This window comes from Rhamphochromis longiceps, linkage group LG6 (genome assembly GCF_057381845.1).
Source record: "Rhamphochromis longiceps isolate RC_006_pf linkage group LG6, R_longiceps_female_GT1.1, whole genome shotgun sequence".
In the NCBI taxonomy this organism is placed as follows: domain Eukaryota; kingdom Metazoa; phylum Chordata; class Actinopteri; order Cichliformes; family Cichlidae; genus Rhamphochromis; species Rhamphochromis longiceps.
The window spans coordinates 41465995-41491145 of NC_140562.1; positions in this window are offsets into that span (position 1 = coordinate 41465995).

Here is a 25151-nt window from a genome sequence, read left to right on the forward strand (position 1 = left end):
AAACCCTCATTGTCTGTTTAACAAAAATCTGCCACGTTTCCGTGTTCCTCTCATAACCTGAAGGCGCTTGGAAAAACGGTTGAGCTGGCATGAAAGACAAAAAAACGTTCCAGGAAACAGCTGCAAAAAAATGTAACGTCGTTTTCATTTAACTTGATGTTAATTGTCAACACCTAATTGTTTAAAAAAAATACATATGTCAAAAAAAAAGAAAATCATGCTGACTGAGATAGCAAAAGGCTTCAGTAGAAAAGCTGATACTAGACTGTTGTGTTCTACTGCTTACATAAAACATTTTATGCCTGAAAGTGATATTTTAAGCATCATTTTTCACATTAAAAGTGAAGCCAATGATTCTTCACATTTACATCAGAATCAGCGACCTACACAGTTTCCTTCAGCTCGTGGAGACTTTAAGCATTTTTCAACTCACTGTTTGGTTTTGCTGTAATTTTATTTTGTTTTTATTGAATTCATTAACCCTTTTACCACAGAAAAAAAGAACCAAACAAAAAACACAGGTAGGCAACAAAGTGGCGTAGCCAAAGGACCAGGAAACAAACAGGAGAAAATGGACAAAATAATGAGTGCAGAGCTGAGTATCTTGTCATGCTGGTACAAGAGAAAAAATGACCAATGTACAACAAATCAACCCCCCATAAGGAAACACTATGAAAATTTGAAATACTAGAATAACAATAAAACCCCAAATCTTTGGATAAGTGTAATTTTTTTTATAGTTGTATGTTACTTGGCAGTAATTAGAAGGGGTTTTTTTGTATCCATGTGATGCATACAGTCAGCTTTTTACCCAATGTTCTAGTTTTAGTTAATATTTTCCATCGTCCAAATAAGGTAATATATTTTAGGTTATTTTAGAGAACTAAAGCTCATTGTTTATATTCTACAGTCCAGATCAATCTGGAGGTCAAACAAAATTCAATCTAATTGTGTTGAAAACATATTTAGAGTTCTGAAGTGTGTATTTAGATTAACGATTGTATTTCATTTCAGAACATGTATTAAAAATGGAAATGTTTTGTAAGAAGAGATAAGATTTCTTTAGTTTTTCAGCAGGTAATTATCCACCCGTGGTATTTCACAGATGAAGCTTGTTGTAAGTATCGGTGCAGTCAGTCGTGCTTGTCTATTGTGTTGCCCAATGCGTCTGAGAGCTCTTTGTGTGGCTGCTGAGGAATGTACTGTATGCACATATGGATATGGTAGATATACCATTTGCGCATAATGTGAACAATGAGCGCACGCTTGGCCTCACACAAGTGCAGACATCAGAGAAGCATTTTGGAATGCAGAGCGCGCAGGTTTATACACCTGATGATGAAAGACTTATTTGATTAAGGCTTTAAGGTTCAGAGCCAGGACTTGATGTTAATGGATGGTGTTGATGGAAGTTGAACACGTCTCTTTAAAGTAAAATTCATTGTTACTTTTAACTTTTTTCAATAGTGGATTTGGCCTACATTTATACAATTAGTGTTTCAGGCTTTTTTACATGCTAACAAAATGTCACGAGGGGCGAGACTTGAATACGTAGAGTTCAGTCCATAAATATTTGGACAGAAACGACTCAGATACAGTTGAAGTGCAGACTTTCATCTTTAATTCAGTGGGTTGAATGAAAACTAAAGCATTTGTAAACACAATCCCTTCATTTCAGGGGCTCAAAAGTAATTAGACTAATTAAATAACGGAAAATAAAATGTTCATTTCTAATACTTGGTTGAAAACCCTTTGCTGGCAATGACAGCCTGAATTCTTGAACTCGTGGACATCACCAGATGCTTTTTAATGCTCTGCCAGGCCTTTACTGCAGCTGCCTTCAGTTCCTGTTTGTTTGTGGGCCTTTCTGTCTGAAGTTAATTCTTCAATAAGTGAAATGCTCAGTTGGGTTAAGATCAGGTGACTGACTTGGCCAATCAAGAATATTCCACTTCTTTGCTTTAATAAAGTCCTGGGGTGCTTTGGCTTTAAGTTTTGAGTCATTGTCCATCCGAATAATGAAACGCCGCCCAATAAATTAGACAGCATTTAGCTGGATTTGAGCAGACAGTATTTCTCTGAACATCTCAGAATTCATTCAGCTTCTATCCTGTGTCACATCATCAATAAACACCAGTGTCCCAGTGCCACTGGCAGCCGTGTACGTCCAAGCCATCACTCTGCCTTTACCATGTTTTACAGATGATGTGGTATGCTTTGGATCATGAGCTGTTCCACACCTTCTACATACTTTTTGGGGTTTTGTTTTTTTCCAGAACCATCGTGGCTTATTTAGATGTTTTTGGTTGTTTGCTAATAAACAAACAAACAAAATCAAATCTAGCTTTTCTGTTCTTGAGGCTTATGAGTGGCTTGCAATTTGCAATGAACACTGTATGTCTTTTCATGCAGTCTTCTCTTTATGGTAGGCTTGGATATTGATTCGCCTTCTGGAGGCATTTTCAAGAAAGTCCAGTCGCTTTTCTTTCTAAGCTCCTTAGATTACAATGACCTGGATGACTGAGAACTTTCACAGACATACCTTCACAGAGAGCGTTGTTCACTTGGTTGGCTGTTGTGAAGTGGTTTCTCTTCGTCATGGAAATGATTCTGCGATCATCCTCCACTGTTGTCTTCCGTGGACATCCAGGGGTTTTTTTGCATTGCTGAGTTCAGCAGTGTTTTGTATCTTTCTTTCTTTCTTTCTCAAGATGTACCAAACTATAGATTTTGACACTCCTAATGTTGTAGCAGTTTCTCAGATGATTTTTTTCTTTTTCCGCAGCTTAAGGATGGCTTGTTTCGCTTGCATGGTGCACGCCTTTGACTGCATGTTGTCTGTTCATAGCAAAAACTTCCAAAATGCAAATCAAATCAATTCCAGGCCCTGTATCTGCTTAATTGACAATTGCATAATGAAGGAATTGCTCACTTTTATCCATGAAATAGCCTTTGAGTCAATTGTTAAATTATTTTTGGTCCCTTTAAAAAGATGGTGGCACATGCTAAGGAGCTGAAACTCACAAACCCTTTAATTTGAAATCCAAATCCAATTTAATGGGTACCCTCAAATGAAAGCTGAGAATCTACACCTTATGCCCATGTCCATTATAAACTTATAATTGGAACATTTTTTAGCAGACAGGTAAAAAACAAAACTTGTGTCAGTGTCCAAATATATATGAACCTAACGGTACATTACTCTTCTTTTTTAAGCATATTCTTCTCGTTTGTGACATCATAAGGCATAATCACATATACTTTAAACACGAAAACATTTGAAAGTTAATAGAAATTGTTTGACAAAGTAAAGAAAGAAAGAACGAGGCCTTAAAGTGAAAACAGAATCAGAAAGGTGATGTAAGTGTCTGATGTACAAGGAAGTCCCTGTCAGCAGAAATACTTGTTTCTACCAACTGATTTTGGGTTGGGTGTAAATGGGACATTCCTGCAGGCACACATCATATACACGTAGTTTAACCTTTTCCGAGTGTCACTTTACAACACGAAATCACACAATGGCATTAAGTGACGCATATATGCAAATAAATGCAGTAACTGGAGATTGCTCATGTGTTCAGCAAAACAAGCAAAAAAAAAGCTTGTGTCCAAAGAGTGTATTTAGCAGACACGGACGAGCTTTAGTATTAACCTTGTGTACACTTTAAGTTTACACAAAAACCTGAAAGAACTGTTTGTCTCTTTGGATGCAAAATTCTTCACCATGTCCAGCAGCTGCAACCTGGTTTCGTGTAAAAAGTCAAAAAGAATGGAATAGAATTATTAACCTAACCTATGTACTGGACTAGGGGAGGAAGCTGGAGAACTCATGCAGGCAAACTCCACACAGAACATCCCCAGCTGGTTTTCCATCCATCCATCCTCTTCCACTAATCCTTATCAGGGTTGCAGAGGAGTGGGCGCCTATTCCAGCTGTCATAGTGCGAGAGGCAGGGTACACCCTGGACAGGTCGCCGGTCTATCGCAGGGCTAACACAGACAGCCAGCTAACAATTCACACCTATGAACCATTCAGAATCCCCAGTTAGCCTAACCCCACTGACTGCATGTGTTTGGACTGTGGGAGGAAACCTGAGTACCCAGAGAGAATCCACACATGCAAACAGCACGCAGGTAGGACCCATCCACTTGGTGGATTCAAAATCAGGACCTTCTTGCTATGAGGCAACAGTGCTAAACACTGCACCAACCTGCCATCGATATATCTATAATTAGTTTATCAATCGTATTTTATGTTCATTTAGTATATTCAGTGCAACCATCAGCCATGGCAGTAGCAGCTGAGAAAACCTCATGATAGGACAAAGCAGTTTAAAAAACTATTTTCCTGAAACCAGGTTAAAAGTTGGACTTGTGATCAATAACAGCAACAATACAAAAACCTCTGTCATTCTCAGCGGCCATAAGGAAACAAAATTGATCAAAAAGACTTGATATAGTGTAATGCCTCACTGCATGATGACAGAAAATTGATTTTGTCATTTAATAATGAAATTAGACATATAAATACAGTATGTAGCCTTTTTAGTCATTTTCCAGTTGCATGTTTATCATTTGTGCTAGTTCAGCAATTAGGCTAATTGGAAGGAAAAATGATTCAAAGGGTTACACTGCTGAAAATAAATTGTCAAACAGCAAGTTATTTATTTAGGTAACTAAAAATGGCCTTTGAATAGTTAAATAACTGATGCCATCTTGAACAAACTCTTAGTTATTCTTTTTTGAATAATGGATAAAGTTTTTTCAAGAGCAGATTATCAAGATTTTCCTTTCAAAATGATATAAAACCAAACACTGACAGTTTTTCTTTCCTGTCATATCTGACCACCCACGCGGTCCGCGTGCTCAAAGAATACGTTGGCCTCTTTGTCTACGTGCCCTTGAGGAGCTTTCTTACTCAAGGCATCATCATCATCATCTGCATTTGATGTCGTCAGCACGCTTGCATACCTTTTGTTGCTTTTTTTTTTTTTTTTTTGCCGGCCTTAATTCACAGTCACAAAAGATGAGAGGAACCCACAGCATACCAGCCAGCGAGAGGAAGAGTGCTAAAGAAAGAGTAATGCAAAGGCAAAATAAACAGATTTCAAAGCACTTTTTTTTATCAAGACATCAAACGTCCTATGCGATGAAACAGCGTGCTGCGGCTCGCTTGAATTGACACATTGACAACTTCAGACCTATGATGAGAAGAAAGGAGTGGGGAGCAGAAAGATGGTGGAAGGGAGGGAATGAGAGAAAGGAATGAAAGAGAGATCAGCCTAAACTAACAACAATAATGGAATGATAGAAGAGCTTAATTTTGCCTGACAGACGGTGCTTTCATCAGAGTGTGTGCCTTGAACTGCACCTTGATTAATTATTAAATAAGGTGGCCTGCTCTTCAGCTCTGGCCCTCATTTGATGTCCTTGCAAATGTGTTTCTGCTGACAGATAGAGGTCCACTACTGGTCCCTGTTTACACATACTAAAATACTAGAACAGAAGGCAACTCCCATTGCTGTGCTATAAAGCATGACGTTAGCTTTGATGGTATTACAGCTGCTTGGGAGAAGTTTTCAGAGTCCGATTTCAACCTTATGCAAAGATATACTTAAGGAACAATATGTTCTCTATGTGGATTTATTTGTTTGCTTTTGCACATATGGGGAAATCTGAGAGGTATTAAAGGATTATTTAAGACTACAAGAAGTGTGTGGTCTTTTGCTGTATTGCCACATGTAGCATACTTTTCCATAGTGGTTACTGTAGCCAGTTATAGCTCTTTATTCTAGCATCCTTGATGTTCTGTGGTGGTAAGTAACTGAGCACTTTTTGTGTAGTTAATTGAATATTAATCAATGTTATTTCATATGTCGACTCCACTCTGCAGCGATCTATCGTACTTTTTACGCTTACTGACTCTTTTTCAGACTACAAGTTTGCACATGGGTTGTGTCGTGTCCAGAGATGGGCAGTAGCGTTACTGTAATCCGATTACTTTTTTCGAGTAACGAGTAAAGGAAGGGATTACTATTGCAAAAAAGGTAATAAGATTACTGTTACTTTCCCATAAGCATGCTGCGTTGCTTTTTTTGCGATTTTTTTTTTCTTCGTGGCAACAGCTGTGTGCAGATCAAAAATGGATAATATATCGAGTGCGGGAGAGAGTATGAGCGTGCAGCGTTTAAAGCGTGGAAGTACTGACCCTACTTTGAGTTTGATTCTGTAAAAAGTGACAAAAACATTAGCGTCCACTGCTCTCTGCGTGGGAAGAAAACTTCTTTTTACAGCGAAAAAACCCCTAAACGTCCGAGCAAGCACAGAGTACGCTGCCGCTGGAATGTGAAATTCACAGAGAAACTGCTGTATCCTTCCACTGACCGCTGCGGCACACCTGCACCAGGCAAACCTCCGCCTGCCCCACTCCTGCTATACAGGTTAAAGTAGAGCAACAGGACTGCTGAGTCTTTGATTTTATTTATTTTCTGCTGTGTTTTTCTTGCATCTATTTGAAAGAGTGAGTGTAAACACAAAAAATATTTTATTTTATGTGCTGGAATGTGCAGAAAATAGGTTTAAATGTTAAACATTTTTCTTCCAGTCAGAGAATGTTGCATATAATTTAATGTTTGCTTGATGCATAAAGTTAAAAGATTAAAACTAATAAAACAAGTTTTAAAAGGAGACTTTTTCATTTGATTACATTTTATATGATGGATAGACTATGTGCACGTTAGCATATGCTACTTCCGGTGCGGAAACTCCTGTGGGGAGCTTTGTTTCCGGTGTCCTGTTTTCTGGTCCAAAACAAGTTAGGCAAATGAATGAATCAAGCGGCGATTTACATTTCTATAGATGTCTTGTTCATCGACTTGTCGATATTTTTTCCCCGCCCCTAAGAGCAAAAGAGAAAAGGGATTCAAATGTTATATTTCTCAGCTGTCCCTCGTTTATTGCGGGCGTTATGTTCTAAAAATAACCAGCAATAGGTGAAATCAAGTAGCCAATTTTATTTTTTGACGGTGCAAAACATTTCGTGGACATCGTGGACATACAGTACTGCACTACAGAGTCACACTGCCAGCGATCGATGCAGCGATTCTGTACTGTACAGGAGAGACGTCACGGAGGAGATCGTCTGCAGCGATCAGGACGCAGGACACAATGTGATGTAAAAAAAGCATGCAAACTTGCACTAAAAAATCTGCGAAACAGCGAGGTGAAAGGTAAACCGCGTTATAGCGAGGGACCACTGTAATTTTGAAGGTAAGTCACAACATACCCTTCGTAAATACTAATGTATAGAAACCGTTACCAGCAATCGTTCATTTTTTGTGTGGCTTTTTTTCACGGTTTGTTAACATGCTGTGTAGGTGTGTACTTGACTAGCTGATATCGACATAACAGGGGAAACATCTGGTTTGACTTCACCTGTAGTTTGAATGCTGAACATTTGACTGTTTAATTCATAATAACTGTCACTATACAGAGATGTGCTTCTGAATGTGGACGATGTGTCTTCTGATTTTTGTAATGCAGTTCTGCTTGTGTTGAGTGATGTAAACAACTGATCGATCTAAACTCTTTAAAGGTCAAAATTGATCATTAGATTTTCTCTCAAACCAGGAAGTTAGCATTTTCTCGTGCACAGGGTCTATTATGCAGAAAAAGTAGAATTGGGCTGAAAGATCTATTGCTTTATAACCTATTTAGGGGATAAATCATGTTTTAAAAGTAACTAAGTAACTAATTACTTTTGAAAATAAGTAATCAGTAAAGTAAGGGGATTACTTTTTTGTGAAGTAATCAGTAATTAGTTACTGATTACTTTTTTCAGGTAACTTGACCAACACTGGTCGTGTCAAAGCGTAATCAAAGGATTGCTTTATGGCGAGCCCACCAAACATTTTTAAATATTTTGTTGAATGAACTTCGAAGCTGTCAAATGAAGCTTTTCAAATGGCTGAAAAACTAAAAAAGTTGAGCTGCTGTCTGCAACACCTGGCCGTCTGTTCAGTATCAAACAAAAAACACATGCATTTGCTTTTTTTTCATGACAAAAATGTTGTTTTCCATGTTTCCTGGTTTGTAAGTCAAGCCCTGATTGAACCTCTGTTTGATGTGGAAACTGCCCATCCTCCTTGTAAGCCCATGGATCTTTTGGCTGTCAGACCTCAACCATTTTGGGGCAGGAACATAACTTTCTAAAAGATGATTAATAAAGGAGGTTATTGACTTAATCTTTTTGTGATTTAAATGTCGTGCCATGACCATAAGTGTGATACAATAGGCTTGTACTCAGTGTGTTGGATGTAACATGCTGCAAAGTTACACTTTACTGTAATCACATTACATTTCTCTAAAGTAGATTCACTGTGCATGGTGTTTACTTTGAAGCCTCTTTAGGCCGATTAGTACTTCGCTTTGTGTTGTCAGTTTTGTGGTCAAACATGCACCCTAAAAGCATTGTGTCCTCATTTGTTTTGGTGTGTGGGACTGTATCCTAAGGTTTATATTGTTAACTGGAAGCTTGTGCTGCACTGCGCCATAGGCATGCAGAGATGAAGCAAGAGCACACTTTATGAGGTTGCATAAATTATGTCAAACTGCCTACAGTTTATAGTATGACATATGTAGTATGCTCCTTCCAAATCCAGACATGGGAAACAATAACCCAGCCCATCACTTGACAAATTGAAACCTCAAGATTTTGCAAACCTGGTCAAAGCATTCTTTAAATGCTAAAATCTGAGCTGATGGCCTCAGTCTGACGCCAGATCACAGGAAACCTTGCCTCCACCTTTCCTTTCTCCCTTTGGTTACTAGTGTGAGGCCTGCATCTTTTTAGCTTTGATTGTTTTGGGCATATCTGGCATAGCTGCAGATTTATTAATATTTCTCCTAACTCAGTGTATCTGGAGATTGTCCTACACACCTAGTTAGCTGCATCAGACAGCCCCCTCAATATGGCGCACATAAAATATAGAACAAGAAGCAGGTACACAACATAGTTTGAACAAGCTCACTGATTTCCACATTTGTCCTTAGATAAACTGTCAGATTTTTTAGAACATCTCCTGTCTATAAACTTGCACTTCTACTCCTCCACTAAGAAAAAAATAGAAATTAGTGAATATAAATAAGTCTTCTTGGGATGAGAGGTAGTAGTATTCACTAAAGCCTTTGATCCAGCCTTAACTAGATAGCCTTGACAAGTCCAATTTATGACTGCTTTTCCCCACAATAGCTCATTGTGTGGAGAGCTGGAGATGATCTAATCACCACTGCCCTCTGAAGTCTGAGAGAGGAGATGAAGAGGAAACATAGTGGAAACATTGTCATCCATCACTTTTGATGTGAAAACACATGATGGCATCACCTTATCTGATCTTTCTTCCAAATTAGTAAGACCAAATGAAATGAAGCAGATCAAACAAGACGAAGGAGTCATTTAATTGCATTACACACCCACACTGCACTTCCTTTGGTAAGCTGTCCTGTTTGTCTGTAGGATTGGACATTTTGATGAATAGCTGCATAACAATGCTCCTGCAGATGACAGTTTGTTGAATAGTTCATATGGCTTTCTCTTAGCTCTCAGCTCTCTGTTCACACACAGCCACAAACATCCACCTGAATACATACAGACTGATGACAAATTCCAGGAAAAAGCGAAACAAGCCAAAACATCTTGGCAGAAAAGCGTCTTTCATCAGCTTGGCAGTGATTCTCCGATGTCAAGCCGATGAACTTGACTGGATGGATAAATACAGTTCTTTCATTTGGTATGCTGCTGATGATGGTGGTGGTGGTGGAGCGCTGTCCAACACCATTCTGGAGCCAGATGCATTAAACTATAGATTCATGGCTGAAACTGTATTTGTGCATAAAAGCAGAAATGTGCATGTGGTTACCATTTTACCAGGCACAATCTGATTGCAGCTGATCAGTAATATTGCCTGAACAGTCAGTTAGCGTTAGCCAAAAGTTAGCTAATGCTATTTAAACTAAGACCAGCTTTACTGTTTATTTACAGCATTGTCAAACTCATCATTCAGTGACCCCTCATGCCCTGTGATTACGGGCAGTATCACTCTGGAAAAACTCATCTAGGTCTACTTTTGTATACATCAATGAGCCTTACCCTTTAAGAGCACCATGCCAGTAAAATGCACCTCACACCATAACAGAGGCACTGGATCCCCACACTCAAAGTGTCAGGTTCTTTCCTTTACTCTCTCACCCGTCAAAATAAGCACACAGAAAGTGGTCGATGCACAGATGCTTTAAAACTTCAGATAAACCTGGTTACCAAAAGCCAATCAATGTCGCCTTATCATCAGCAGTCCCTTCACTCTGGTGAGAGTTCAGATGTCGGCTACACGCTCAAAGACAAAGCCGAGCACAGATACCGACTCGTGCCGTCCTCTGTCTGCGGCACCTAAAAACAAGGCAGATTCGAAAATGCCACCTTGTGACTTTTTGGAGGAGCTAATCTATTCTATTTAATGTAGTTCAGAAGGGCCCAACATTCGCACTGAAGACACAAGGCAGGATTAATCCTCATATAGCGGTGGCAAGATGAAAGGAGATAAACCACTTAGCTTCGTTCTTGGATGACTTTATATATTTATTTCCCTCAAGTCTCTTCCCAACGTTTGAAAAGGGATTTAGCAGCAAAGACACTTAAGTCTGTGGAATTTAATCTTTTTTCCTCTTTCAAGTAAGTTGTGGATTTTTTTTGTGCGCTGTTGAGTTTTATGAACTTTCGACAATAGTTTGGGGAGGGCTGAATGACAGAATTTGATGTGTTAACTGTGGCCTAACATTAAAAAGAAAAACTTCTTGAGCATTCCTGTACAACTGTCATCAGAAGTTCTGCAGCTGAATCAAAAACACTGCATTTCATGCAAACTACTTTGGCTTTTGGGTTTATTTGATAGGTCACCGCATGTGTTTGTTCTTTCTGGTTCAGACCTCTAAATAAATAATCCTCATAATGTGAATGCAGGTTTCCTGACCCCAGAATGTGTCGCAAAGCTTCATGCCCGACTGTCAGTCTGACCTGTCTGCTCTTCAATAGCTTCCCACTCCTCTACCGACTCTGCGGCGCTTGCGTTCTGAGCTGAGCCTGCTGAGTTGTGCCGACCCCGGGATCTGGCCTCCGCACATCAAAAGCTCCGTATGGAGGATGTTAATATTTGCTCAGGTGCGTCTCACGAGTCTCCCTCTCTGAGCAGAGAGTGCTCCGAGCATATAAATATATCAGAGGCCAAAGGGACGTCTGGTCCTGCTGTCCCTGTGTGTGAGAACAGGGGATGGGAGTGGATGACATTGTGTGCTGTCGCCAAACAAGCCCATACACACTCGCATACAGAGATTTCACTCCTCCTCCCGACTGCTGGGGTCGGTAGCCTTCATTTGAACCCCCTCTTTCCTTTCTTCTTGGTGGCCTTCTGACCTGGGGCTGCCCCTTGGTCAGGGGGCACATGGACAGGACAGCTGGGGACAACAGGAGCCCTGTCCCAACCAAATCCCCTCCTGCCTCCTGCCTTTTCCATCCCATGGCCCTTGTGTTGCCTTTGAACTTGTGCCGCCTGATACTGAGGCAAGACCCCACCTCCCGAGACATCCACTGTTTATCCAATGCTACAAATAAGAACAGAGTGGTGAGATTAGATACGACTTTCCCCTAACCTTTGGTGTAAGACCTCCATCTCACATCTGCATCAATTCCATCTGAGTGTCACTGATTAAAATGACTAACAGAAAGCCTGGGCTCCATCTCCCAATGCTGCTTGCACGTCTGTTATTTGGATGTCAGGTTGACTTGGCTCGCCATGATGGCTTGTTTACGCTGAGCTCCACAAATAAGATCTAACCCTCAGCAGCCGCTGTCGTCAGGCAACAAAGATAGACAGAAGTAGAATCTAGAAACTCCAGCGTCACATCAAAGGAGCTGGAAGCCACTCAGCTCCACATCTGTGGAACAATCTGACTGTGAGACCGAGGTGTTTCGTAACTGGCTTACTGACAATACATAGACTGTTGAGGACCTGAAGAACTGCTGCTCCTGCTGGAGCACACATACATGTCTGGAGTTTAGGATCCCAGGGAAACATGGAGGCGGGGTGCAGGATTTTATTTGCTATCAGCTCAAGGGGCAGAGGAGGCTTTAGAGCAAGGTCTTGGATGTTTACTATAGAAATGAAATCATGATAAGAAGCCTATATCATAAACAAACTACCAGAAACAGGCTGACCAGAAGGAAAGCTTTATATTTCTCTGCTTGGAAATAAACTAGAGAAAGCTATCCGTATAAAAATGGGTGAGGCGAGACAGATTGTATAGTTTTGTTAGAGCAAGGTCAATATACATGGTCCCAACAGCAGAAAATTAGCTTTTAGCGGTTTGTATTGCAGTTACACACTTCAGGCTTTTACCCAGCAGCGGCAGAAAACCCATTAATGCCGTGACTGTCGGTTCATCATCGATGTGGAAATGTTAAAAACGTCTTTCACAGTGACTTTGTCTATCTATCTAAACTCGGAGGGAGGAAAGGTGTCCAGAACCAAATGTCATTCTTTGATGTCATTTTCCTGTATAGTCTGTGAATGACGATAACATTACCAGACAAAGTAAAACAGGATTGTTAAATTCTATAATATTGATCACCTGTTCTTATCAGTGAAGTCCAGGGCCCATCCTTCCTGCTGATATTGTCCCCACTGCTCGCAGTAATCATTACTTTTTTATTGTTCTAAAGAAAATACTTCAGTGTTGACATTGTGGAAGTTAAAATTGCAAAAATATAAACTATTTCTGCCCAAACTTTCTGTGTAGATCAACACTAAGACAGGTGATTAAGCGAACCATTAAAAAAAAAAAGGTACAGATTATTGCTATTTTAGACTTTAAATTTTTTATTCCTGAACTCTATGAGAGGAGTTTGCATGTTGCAGTTATAGATAACCCTTAATTCTCTTCTATTCTCTGCAGCTTACAGCCTTTCACTTCAGTCATCATCTGAAACAAGCAATTTTAGTTCTCTGCGTGACCAATCCCCTCTCATTAACATTAACTAGACACAGGAGTAGAAGCCATATTCAAAACAAGCATTTAGAGCAGTCTGAATCCTGATGCTTTGGCTTACTTACTGCACATATGGTGACCTTATTATTTGAAACTTTGGGCATGTTTAATTTGAGCATCCATCACTGCTGCAGTCTAATAGTACATATGACAGAAAATAAGGAAGAGCATTGAGGACCAATTTATGAAGTGTAACGAGAGAATAAATAACAACAGGCACAGCGAGTTTAATCCACCAAAAGATAAAACAACATAAGAAACTACAGCCAGATCAATCTGAAGGAAAAACCAAGACTTGCTATGTGGAGACACGTGGAATTAGCACACCAACGAACAAGCTAGCTAACTAACAAAGAACAAAAACACAATGCTTAATACATCAAGGTAATTAGGAACAAGTGGAAACAATCAGGGAATCACAGAGATAGGAACAAGCCAAAGAGAGGAAGTAAAATTTAGCAAAACACACACAAAAACACACTAATAAATCAGACATGACAACAAAAATTGTTAAGTAAAGCAAAGAAGGGGGAAACATACCAGAAACATAAAGAAGAAATATGATGGTGATTACTGGGTTAGAGCCAAGTCTGAATTTTATCATCAAAGTATGAACACACTTGTGCACAAACTCACTATACTATAAAGGAGGGATGTCAGTGTCCTGCAGGTTTTAGATATCAGCGGACATGAGGAAGTCATTTAGCAATTTGAATCAGCTGTGATGGATCAAGGACACATCTAAAACCTGCAGGACACCGGCCCTTTGGGCCTGGAGTTCCGACACCCCTGCTATAAAGGAGCAAATACACATGTTGTCTAGGAAACACTATTCTTAGTCCAAACTCTTATCGTCGTGTTCTTAGATCTCCATGCGGGACTGAAGGCTCCTGATTTACTGAGAGACATGTGAGATGGTTTGATTAGTTCCAGTTACAGACTTTTGTCTTATGAAGACATTGATAAGACAAAAGCTGCACTGACATATCGCATGGAATTTGTGTAGAATTACATGAGAAGAGTTGGAGAACTAAACTAGAACTAGAACTAAATTTCAGTTGTAAGACTGAACAGAAACAGAACAGATGCACTGTATAAGTTGCTTAAAATGTATAACTCTTATATTTTAAGCAGCAAGGGAAAAAAGGCACTCTATAAATGCTTATAGCTCTTAAATAATGTGAGCTGACCACTGCCTAATACATTATACCGGAGAATAATTTAGCATGAATTTTTCATTTATGGGAGAAATTGTAGCTTGCATTATTACAGGAAGTATGTTGCCTCTATGTTTTATTTTACTCTTTAATGCAGTAAACTAATAAGATACTGTATACGTTGTTTCCACTTCAGTTATTTAATTAAATGGCCAAACGGCAAACATATGTTACAATTTTCACAGTAGATTTTTCAACTCCTAATCAAATATTCCCTTTTGCAAACTGAATTATTCAAGTGTGGAGATTTTTCATGGAGTTCACGTTTAGGATATGAGGATGCAGTATCTCAAAAATACCCCTTTTGGCACCCTTTTCCTCCGTTCGGGTGTTTTTAATTTATGTATTTATTTATTGAGAGTAACCTTTCTCTGAGAGCACAAAATCCACTTTTCTGCTTTGCGCCAGCTACATCTGTTTAATGCCACAAGCAGCCGACAAAACACATCATTAGTGCCACAAATGAAAGTGATTTTAAAAAGCACAGAACTGTTACAGCTTTTGTCATCCTGCTGTAGAAGAAAGCAAACAGCCACATCTGCAGAGTGCTGAGGTCAGGGGGGAGACGCTTGAACTCACTGGAGGCAGGTGAAGTCTGACCTCGTCAGTGTTATCGGTCCGACGCGTCACCGTGTGAAGACAAACAGATCGAGATGGCTGAAAATACCATGGACTCCCAAAAGAAAATTACTAAAGTGAGGGCACCATCTGTTCCACAATATGGAGATAATTAACTGCACATAATTGAAACTGATAAACACACAGTGGGAAAATCTATAGGCATTAATATTAGATAGAGTGATTACTAGTCTGACTGGAAAAACTGAAGCGCATTAATATATGTTTGAAAATGATCTAACCTCATGACCCCTCTTATTTGTATGAATATGCAAATATGAAAATTGATTGATTGATTGATTGATTGATTGATTGATTGATTGATTGATTGATTGATTGATTGATTGGTAATTTATTTCAACATGTGAACAATATACAAGTACATTTAGAAAAGAAATTAGAGAAAAAAAATATACTATACAAATTACATACAAAATTCTCCCTGCTGTTTTTGTTGCATCATGGTCAGGCCTCTGTGTGTTGTGCAGACTGCTTTTGAATGAAAAATCATTCCCCCTGAAGAAATAGTTATGTTGTTTTCAATCATTCATGAGCTTTTAGAAGTGTTAAATACTCCAACTTCTACTGGAGAAATCTTTCATTGCTCGTAATGACTTTGAATCGCTGCAGAAACCCATCACATATATATGCCATAGGCCTTCTGGGATAATACAGGAGATACTGTGATACTGTTACTCACAACTGTGTGTAATAACATTATATAATGTGCAGATGACACAACAGTAATTGGGCTGATTTCCAGCAATGATTAATCTGCCTACAGAGCGGAGGTGTAAAATCCTGTGAGCTCAGTGGACAACCTGTCCCTCAATTCTGGGTAAAACTCATCATCGGCATCAGAAGCTACACTGAACAAGGATTATACTCCAGCCTTCATCAGCAGGAATCAGGTGGAGCATGTACCAACCTTCAGTTAACACCACAGCAGTGGTTGTTTTTTCCTAAGAATGCTGAAAAAAGGTTATCACTGAGACACGTGATAATGTTTGTATTATCTCTGGAGTTCTACACTGAGTTGACTCAGTGCAGACGATTGTCAGGGTGTAGCAACCAGCCTGCAGGTCATTTACAGCGCAAACTGCCTCAGGAAATGCACCAGCATGCCACAGCCTGTTTGAACTTCTCTCATCCAACAAAAACTTTTGATGCATATGTCTCAAGTCTCAGTGACAGAGGTATAAACACAATATATCAATCTATCAAATGTCCTGGTTGAACTGCTTGAGCTCACAATCATAACCAACTTACTGCAAACTTGCACTGAGGCTGTAACGTAATATGTTTATTGCACCATGTTTATCTTTCTTTGTATTTTATCAGATTATTTACTTTGGTTATGGGGAGATTATTTTACTTTTACTCAAATCTTAAGCCATCAAAACTTTAAGTGACTTGAATGTGACTTCAAAATGAAATCAGCCTTTGTGCAGCGCTACACTGCTTCAAACACTCCTGCTTCATTAATGGGAAGAGCTCGTTTTGATTAGTTTTGGAGATCTCCCTGGATTTCCACTACTGTATCCACTCAACTCGAATTTCATTTTGGGAAAAAAGAGCAGGACATCGCAGCCTTACTGCTCTTCATTGCGTTATTTACAGCGATGCTCCTCAAACTCAGGGTGATGTTTTTAAGTTTATGGCATTCTTCCCGTCAACTCCACCACTATCCTTCAGATGGGGCCATTTTTATATCTAAATAAGTCCAAATTTTCAGTTAATTTCCAGTCCTGACTAACTCATGCTCTACTGTGATTAGCAACTAGGTGCTAACTTTGTCTTCTGCTTCATCCTGGCCTCACAGTGTACACCGACTTCCTTGAAGGAAGGAAAAAAGTGGCTCTAGCATCTGGAAACCAGAATGATGAGATTTTTTTTTCATTGAATAACTGGGTCAAGATTTCTGTTGCTTGCTGCAGACTTCTTGCTACAGCTATATACAACCTGTGGGGTTGCTTTGTATGAGAGGGTAGTGCTGTGTGAGTGATTTTAGGTTGATCTAAAAGACAGAAGAACAATGACTGATGGTGATTGTGATATTGTGATTCTGTAGCTATCAAAGATTATCTGTCTGCTTGATGGACCCTCTCAAGTGACCAGCCATCATAAAACATAAATGCAAATCCAATTTTTTAACAAGGCAGAGGTCACACAAAGACTCCTCAAAGGATCAGTGAAACAGCAGGATAAAACTGACTGTCAGAAAACCTCAGTGAAAAAACGTCACGTCACAAACTCTCGTCAAATATTCATCACATCCCTTTTTATTCCCGTTTCATTCGGTCTTCAATAGTAACAAATACATTAGTGGATGAAAGACAATCAAACCAGTTCCCAGAGGGAGCGTGTGAAGCATCCCTATCTCCATGCTGTTTGTACTTGGGAAGAATCAATTAAAAATGTACAGCTGCTATAGATTTATTATTCATGTGCTCATCTTTCCCACTTCATCGATGGCCGACACATGTATTTGTCAGCCGAGTAAATACATCGGCAAAGGAGGAGGAGATGAGAGTTGGGTTTGTGAAGACAATGTTTGTGATCATTTTGTAGAACTGGGGTTTTCACCATCGTGTGCCCCTCTCGCGATATTGGATTTATAAGCTTTTAGAAAGAGAAGAGTTTCCATTTTTATGTCCCTTTAAGTACATGTCTGTCTGCTGTTCTACTGAGTCAGTGCATCTCCTCACTTTCTGCTGATGTCTCTTTTTGTTTTGTGTCTGCGTGAGTTGCGTCTCTCTCTCTCAAACATTGGGGTTCTTCTTCAGGTATTTGGGTAAAAACATTGATTATTGACTGGTGCATTTTTGAATTTTGACAGCTTCTTATCTGATATTTTCTCATTTCATCCTCACCCATCTGCCTGCCAGTCAGGTTGCTGGTGCTATAGATCCCTTATGGCTCAGCCAAAGAAACCATTGAAGCTGTGCTATGCAACCTCTCCCCCTGCGCTTTGCTTATAGGATCCACAAGCAGACCTACAAAGATGCGATTGAAGTGAAAGAGTCAAGTCAATCTGAGCTCGCTCACTGGCACGCACGCACACACAAACACATGTGGGCGTTTCGTCTTGTAACATCTGAGATTCTTCAAATGCGCTTTTAAAAAAAGTTTCTCGCCAACCACATCAGTAGAGGCGAAACTTGTGCAAAGAGCTGCCAAGTAAGACACACACACACACGCACTAAGACACCTACCTCCAGGTTTCTCCTCCATGAGAAGAGTGTTCTTCCACCTCTTCCTCCTCCACTTTTTTTTCTCATTATTGCATTTTTATTAAAAACATCAATTTCTCTGATGCTTGCCTAACATCTGTTCCCGGGGAAAGTTGTGCAGCCCTAATAGGGAATCAATAGACGGAAAATATCTCATTTTCAGGTGGAGGGGTAAAGATTGCGGTTTAGCAGATGTTCTATACAAAGATGTGAGAAGTGAGCTGTAGGTGTGTGCATCAACATAAGTAATGTTTGACCATGTGCTCTGTGGTATATGTGAGATAACAGATACAGAGTCTCCCTGAGGGGAACCTTCTTCTTGATAGCTTCATCTTTCAGGCTGAAAAGCTTTAGAGAAAACCTTTCATATACATCTAAATTTACATCTTTGAAAAGTGAACGACTCACAGATAGCAACTTTCACGCTGAACTAACACTTTCGTTTGGCCATAATGTGCTGCCCTCGCAAGTCTGCATTTATCTGTCATGTCGTTGACTAGATGCCGGAGTGTGAGCACGCATCTCTGCCCATCCGCTGTATAAATGTTCCTTTTTATCTGAGATATGTGTTGCCTCGGAGATAAGATGAGATCTGAGATGACTTTGACCAAATCCCAAACCAAAAATGAAAAAAAAGAAAACCTCTGTGATCTCCAATGTTGTGGAGATGCCTGCATTCTTATTCTGTGGCTGCATTTCACCTCTCCACCCCTAGAGGGCGAATTCAGTGAGAGAGCCTGTCTGTTTGAGGATGTGTACTGGGTCACAGAATGTGAGATTGCCGGTTGGGAATGAGCTGTGTTAAGTGTTAACTGTGGGGGGGGGGGGGAAGCAACAAATGCTGACATGTGCTTATTTGCTCCTGAACAAAGAGGAGAGATGTTTGGCAACTAAGTGGTTTGGTTGAAGTGGCTATTGTGCGATCAGTCAGTCTCCTTGCATAAAAAAAAAGAGTGTACTGATGATTCTGAACATTTCAGCAACACTAAAACAATAATGTGAAACAGACAAAAAGAAAGAACGGTGACCTGCTAAAACAGCTTTCTGACACAATTCCTTCTGGCGCCGTGCCACAGTTTCTTGCTGCTTCTCTCCACATCTGGCGGTTGAACATAAAGGAGCTTTTTGAAGGCTGGAGACACTGTAGGTTACTGGATGTTCCTCCACCTGCAGGTTGCTTCAATCACACACATCCACACACACACACACACACACACACACACACTCACAGACTCTATCTGGTGTGTTAAAAGCACATCCCAGACACAGGAGGAGCAGTTTGGATGTTTCCAAAGGCACTATTTTAGAGAGACTACAGGAAAGGTGTGAGGAGGAAAAAATATGTGGCCTTTGACCTCAAAGGAAGTGATTTATACAGGACTATAAAGCAAGCCCCCAGGATCAGTGCTAGGCTGTGATTTTGGAGTTGTGGCCGCAGTTTTAAAAAAAAAGAAAATAATAAAATGAAGAAAAAGCAGACTGAGAGGCTTCCACAGACCCAAAAATATTTTTTCATGCGTAAATTACTGACTGTTGGTATTAAAAACTTGCTTTCAAAAAATTACCATTTCATTATTTTTATTTACATCTTTGACATATGAAAAAACCTGGAAGAGTAAACATTCTTCAGTGAATTCATCCAGCAAACATATTTTATTGCAGTGAATGGGGATCACTGTGATTCCACTGCTCTCAGCTCATCAATCATAAGCCTTTGCATGCACTGCACCCTGTCATTTTTCTTTCTGCCACACAGGGACATGTGAGAACAAAAATGTCTGATGCAGTCAGACGTTAACCCGTCTTTAACCTGCCAGCTACAAAGACGGGGTGATGTCAGATTACACAGATGTGTGACTAGCAAAGTTAACAGTCTGGTTCATTTACCACTAGATGTTATGTGTGCTGCTTCCTGTGCACTCTACCCTGACAGCACCTTTGCCAAAACTTCTGAGTGTTCCCAGAAGTACAAACGCATCTGAAGTGGACTATTTCCTGAAGTGGGCTACACGTGAAAAAAGAAAACTCTGGAAAATATCCCAACTATACATGTAAACCACACAAAAAACATAGGAGTTAGTTCCTCTGGTTATATAGGAGAAATGACCATAACTCTGTTAACACCGAGTCTCAGTCACTAGTTTCAAGTAATGGTCATTTTGTAAAGTGCGGTACCCATTACAAAACAGTGATGTCATGATGGGTATGTCTATTTTCACATGCAGTCTGTGGTCAAAGATGATTACTGTTTTTAAAAATTAAATGTTGTGGTAATGGTGATAAAGAGCTGATTAAATCCATATTTAAACATTTCTAACAGAAACCTAAAGGATGGTCTTGAGTTTCATCCTATTAAAATCAACAATGTACCAGGATAAAACATGTTTGAATCAGAAGAATCAGCATTTCCTCAGAGGGAACAAAAGTCATTATTTTGTGATTAAAGAAAATTTCTGAAGCTGCAGTTCCTCTATTGATCACTAGATGCTACCTCCAAGAAGGCACTTCATTTCACTGTAGAGGTTTACAGTGAGGAACATGTTTAGGATGGTGTCAGGATGGTGGAGTGGTCTGATCTGCCTAGCTTTCTTCATTTTACTATTTCTGCCATTGTTTTGTTTTGTCACTCAATTCAATATTATAAACATTAACATGACTACAACTATATTAGATTTTATATTGAATAATAGTTTCTGAAACTTCCACAGCATTTAAAATGAAAGGTACTAAATGAAAATGCTGCTGGAACACTGGAAACATCTTGTAATCTTAACTGCGAGTGCATGCTGCTTTCACAAATATTTGACTGCTTGCATTCCCATTAAGTGGGATTTAACAAGCTGCGACCTCTGGCTCCAAATTTCATAGATGCTCTTATTACAATCCCAAAATTTAAAGCAGAAATAAACATGATAACAGCCTCTATGATTTTCCACTTCAACTGTACATGGGGTGAAACTCTTTAAAGGTCAACCATTCGGATTCAAAATGATTTAAGGTTGGAGTATGACTCATCCGATGTTAGCGTTAACTGTAATTGTTAACGCTATGTTAAGTTTCACTTCAGGTAGTTCAGTAGATTTTCTGAACTGGTGTTTTTTAATCCAGTAAGGTGCAACCCGCCCCAAAAATCTGCTTTTTCTTCTTATTAGTGATTGAAAATGAATAAACACATAGTACTAATAAATAGCTGGTATCTGTGTTTGTGCACTGTACCTGTATTCTCTATGCTTGCTGAACAAGCTTGCTAGCTTTAGCTGATCACTCCAGGATCACTTAGCATTCCTCTCCTTCATCCAAATATGCCCACTTGTGGCTGCACTAGAACAACGCGGCCAAAATGTTTAAAATCAAGGCTCAAAAACCGGACTTCTCAGATTAGTGGGTGACGCCCATCTTTTTATATGTAAATAATTTACACATGTGCCTAAAAATGCACCATCACATTTTATCACACATTTATTTTTTTCACAACACAAACATGCTTGCTCACACATTAAAACAATTATAAAAGTATTTCAGGGGAAAAATGGCTTTTTAGTTTGTTTTCACAGAATCAGCTAAAGACGTTAAAAACCAAGAGGCAGGGGAATGAGAACGAAAGGCAGGTTTTCTATCTCTCTGTGTCCTGCCCTTGAAAGAGAAAAGGACAGGCTCAGACAGCCTGGGAACGGCTAACTACTAGAGGATCCGAGCAGCGCTACATCAAAGGCCACCCCATTTGCACAGCAGCTTACACACACCCACACATACACAAACATCGGCTTACATATTTGGGGTTGCTTTCTCTGAAGTTCATTACGAGTGGCAGAACTATTACCCTCGCTGACAGTGCATGTGTGTGTGTGTGTGTGTGTGTGTGTGTGTGTGTGTGTGTGTGTGTGTGTGTGTGTGTGTGTGTGTGTGTGTGTGTGTTGAACTACAAGAGGGGAGAGTTCAACTATAAACTTTTGGAACAGTTTCTGCGTTATCATTATTTTTTGTCTTATTTCCAGATTGATAGAGCGAGTTGACTGCATGAGAATATTTTACCCACAAATTCAACAAAAAAAAGGAAAACAATTGTCCTGCAGGCTACAGTAAAATGCTTTCACAAGTTCTTTTCCATCACTGTTGGTTTAAGTTAGTGGAACCAAAGTGCAAGAATCATAAGTAGTTGGATTAGTGGGCATCTCCTCCCACATCCTCTGATCTTTTACTGCAGCCTCACGAGAAGTAATCTAGTACACTTAATCTGAAGTGGCAATATTAGAACCCTGAGCCGGTGCCAAAACAAACGTAGCTAGTGCACACAACTGACTCTTCTCAATGGTTCCTGATGTACCATGTCGGAGAAAGTAGAGCGAGAGCTCTCACATGAGCAAACGGCTGGAGGAGAGTGGAAATGAGTGAGGGAGGAACGGGTAGATTAACGTGAGAACAGTGGAGGAGTGTATTATGTGTGGGAGGGACAGATGATGGATACAAGATGTGTGAAGATCCTTGGGCAGGATGAAAGAGTTAGAGGAGTCATATTGAGTTATTGGAATAACACTTTGAGAAATTTGATAATAATAGCAAAGTGAGAGGAGAGGTCACAGTGACATCACTAAAAATGGAGATTAATGTGCAGTCACACCTTAAAAGTTAAGGTGGAAATTGAGTCTAAGCTGTTTGCAACAAGTGGTCCCTTAAGCAGGCTGGAAAAGGTAAAAAAGACCAGATCTGCTCATAACATGATATTTAAATCTGGCTGAGGCCACAGCGGTTAAAGTGGACAGAGGAGATGACTTTCTTATAAAGTTTAGCATACTTGAAAATATCCACTGTCAGTTGGATACGACTCGTCTCACCACATGTTGGAACCATTACATTATGTCATGCTGGTACAATTTCCCACCAGTGCCTGCATCTGTGAGAGGAACTGATGTCACAGGCTCAGGCTGAGCCCTGCAGATGGCACTCTGATACACTAAGGAAGATGCTATCTAAATCTTGTGAGTGTGTGTATGTGTGTGTGGGAGTTGGGGGTAATGAGACATGTCAACAGATGGACAGATCAGTTGGTTTGTTTCCAAAACACCAGGCTGCTAAGAAGACTTTTCCATCCTTTCTTCTTTGACTTTTAGATAAGCGATTAGCTGTTGTTAGCAATGTTGGAAGTGGATTTGTGCCCTCAAAAGCTGCTCTCATTATTATTTCTATATTAACTATGACTCAAGGGCTCTTTGCAATCTGTCGCTTATCTCGCGAATCTACAGCTCATGTTTTGACCCACAGATCTGCTGTTTTTGTTCATATTGGTTTCATCAGTTCTGCGTTCAGACGCAGTGGGAAGCTGCTCTCAGTGTAAAGTTTTCATAATACATTTCCTGTGAGTTTTAAGTCCTGAGCAATAGTTTAAGACCAATTGAAAAATGGCAGAAAATCATATTTTGCATTGTTGGATCTTAACAATGTTAGTAGACAATGTTAGTGGGGTTTTTTTGCCCTTTATCCCCGTCCCTCTTCTCCACTGTTTTTCCCCCCTCTTCCTTTCTCCCTTTTCTTTTCCTCATTCAGGTCTGTCCCGTATCCAGCAAGTGAAAATAAAATAAATAAATAAATAAATAAAATAAACAATAAAAGATGAATCAAATAGACCATTATGGCAAGGCTGGGATGGTCAATTTGGTAAAGTAAATCCGTTGGGCATCTTTCTTCGCCTTTAGACAATAATTCCGATGGCAAAAGAACCAAACGGGACAGGCAAAAAAAAACCCCAAAAAAAACAATGTTAGTAGAGCTTCAACATGCAACAAGAAGAAACTGGAGTGAGACAAAACATTTTTTTGAGCATGCAATTTATTGAAAACAATGCTTAAACTGAAACAGGCTGTTTTACAGCGGATCAAAAGTTTAGGACCACATGCTTTTAAAAGGCAAAATAAAAAAAGTCAAAATAACTTTCCCCTTTTGAACGTAGTCGGGTTGGTGAACTGCATAAGCAGGGTCTCTTGTAGCGCGTCATCGTTGCTGAGACCCAGTAAGACAGTGATTTGGAATTTCTTACAACAAAAACGTCAAGTGGAAGACCCAAAAACATTTCACCAGCACTGAGCCAGAGGATCCAATTGGCCGTCCGTCAAGACACTGGACGATCCTCAATCCAAATTAAGGCCGTGATTGGTGCCGACTGCATCAGACGGCATCTGAGACTGAAGGCGTTCAAAAACAAAAAATGTCTTCAAAGGCCTCGTCTCCTTTAACAGAACTGACCGTTTGGACTTTGCAAGAGAGCACCAAACATGGGACATTGAAAGGTGGCAGAAGGTTTTATTCTCTGATGAGAAAAAATTTACCCTGGATGGTCCTGATGGTTTCCAGTGTTACCAGCATGACAAGCAGATCCCACCTGAGATGTTTTCTACGCGCCACAGTGGAGGGGGCGCCATAATGGTCTGGGGTGCTTTTTCCTTCAGTGGAACAATGGAGCTTCAAGAGATGCAGGGGCGTCAAACGGCCGCTGGCTATGTGTAGATGTTACAGAGAGCGTCTCTCATGACTGAGGGCCCTCGTTTGTGTGGTTACGACTGGGTTTTTCAACAGGAAAATGCTACAGTACACAATGCCCAGAGGACAAGGGTCTTCTTCCAGGAGAATAACATCACTCTTTTGGACCCTCCTGCATGTTCCCCTGATCTAAATTCAGTTGAGAACCTTTGGGGATTGATGGCAAAGGAAGTTTACAAAAATGGACAACAGTTCCAGACAACAACTTGTCTGGCCCCTTTGTGCGGCCGTCTTCACCACTCACCTCATGGAAACACTTGTATCAAGAATGCCAACAAATTTTTGAAGTGATCAACAATAACAGTGGAGCTACTCATTACTGAGTTCATGTTTGGAACTCTGATTTCTGTTTTGGGGAAGTTTACAGGTTTTTTTGAGGCGTAGTCCTAAACTTTTGATCAGCTGTAAAACAGCCTGTTTGAGATTAAGTGTTGTTTTCAATAAATTGCATCCTCAA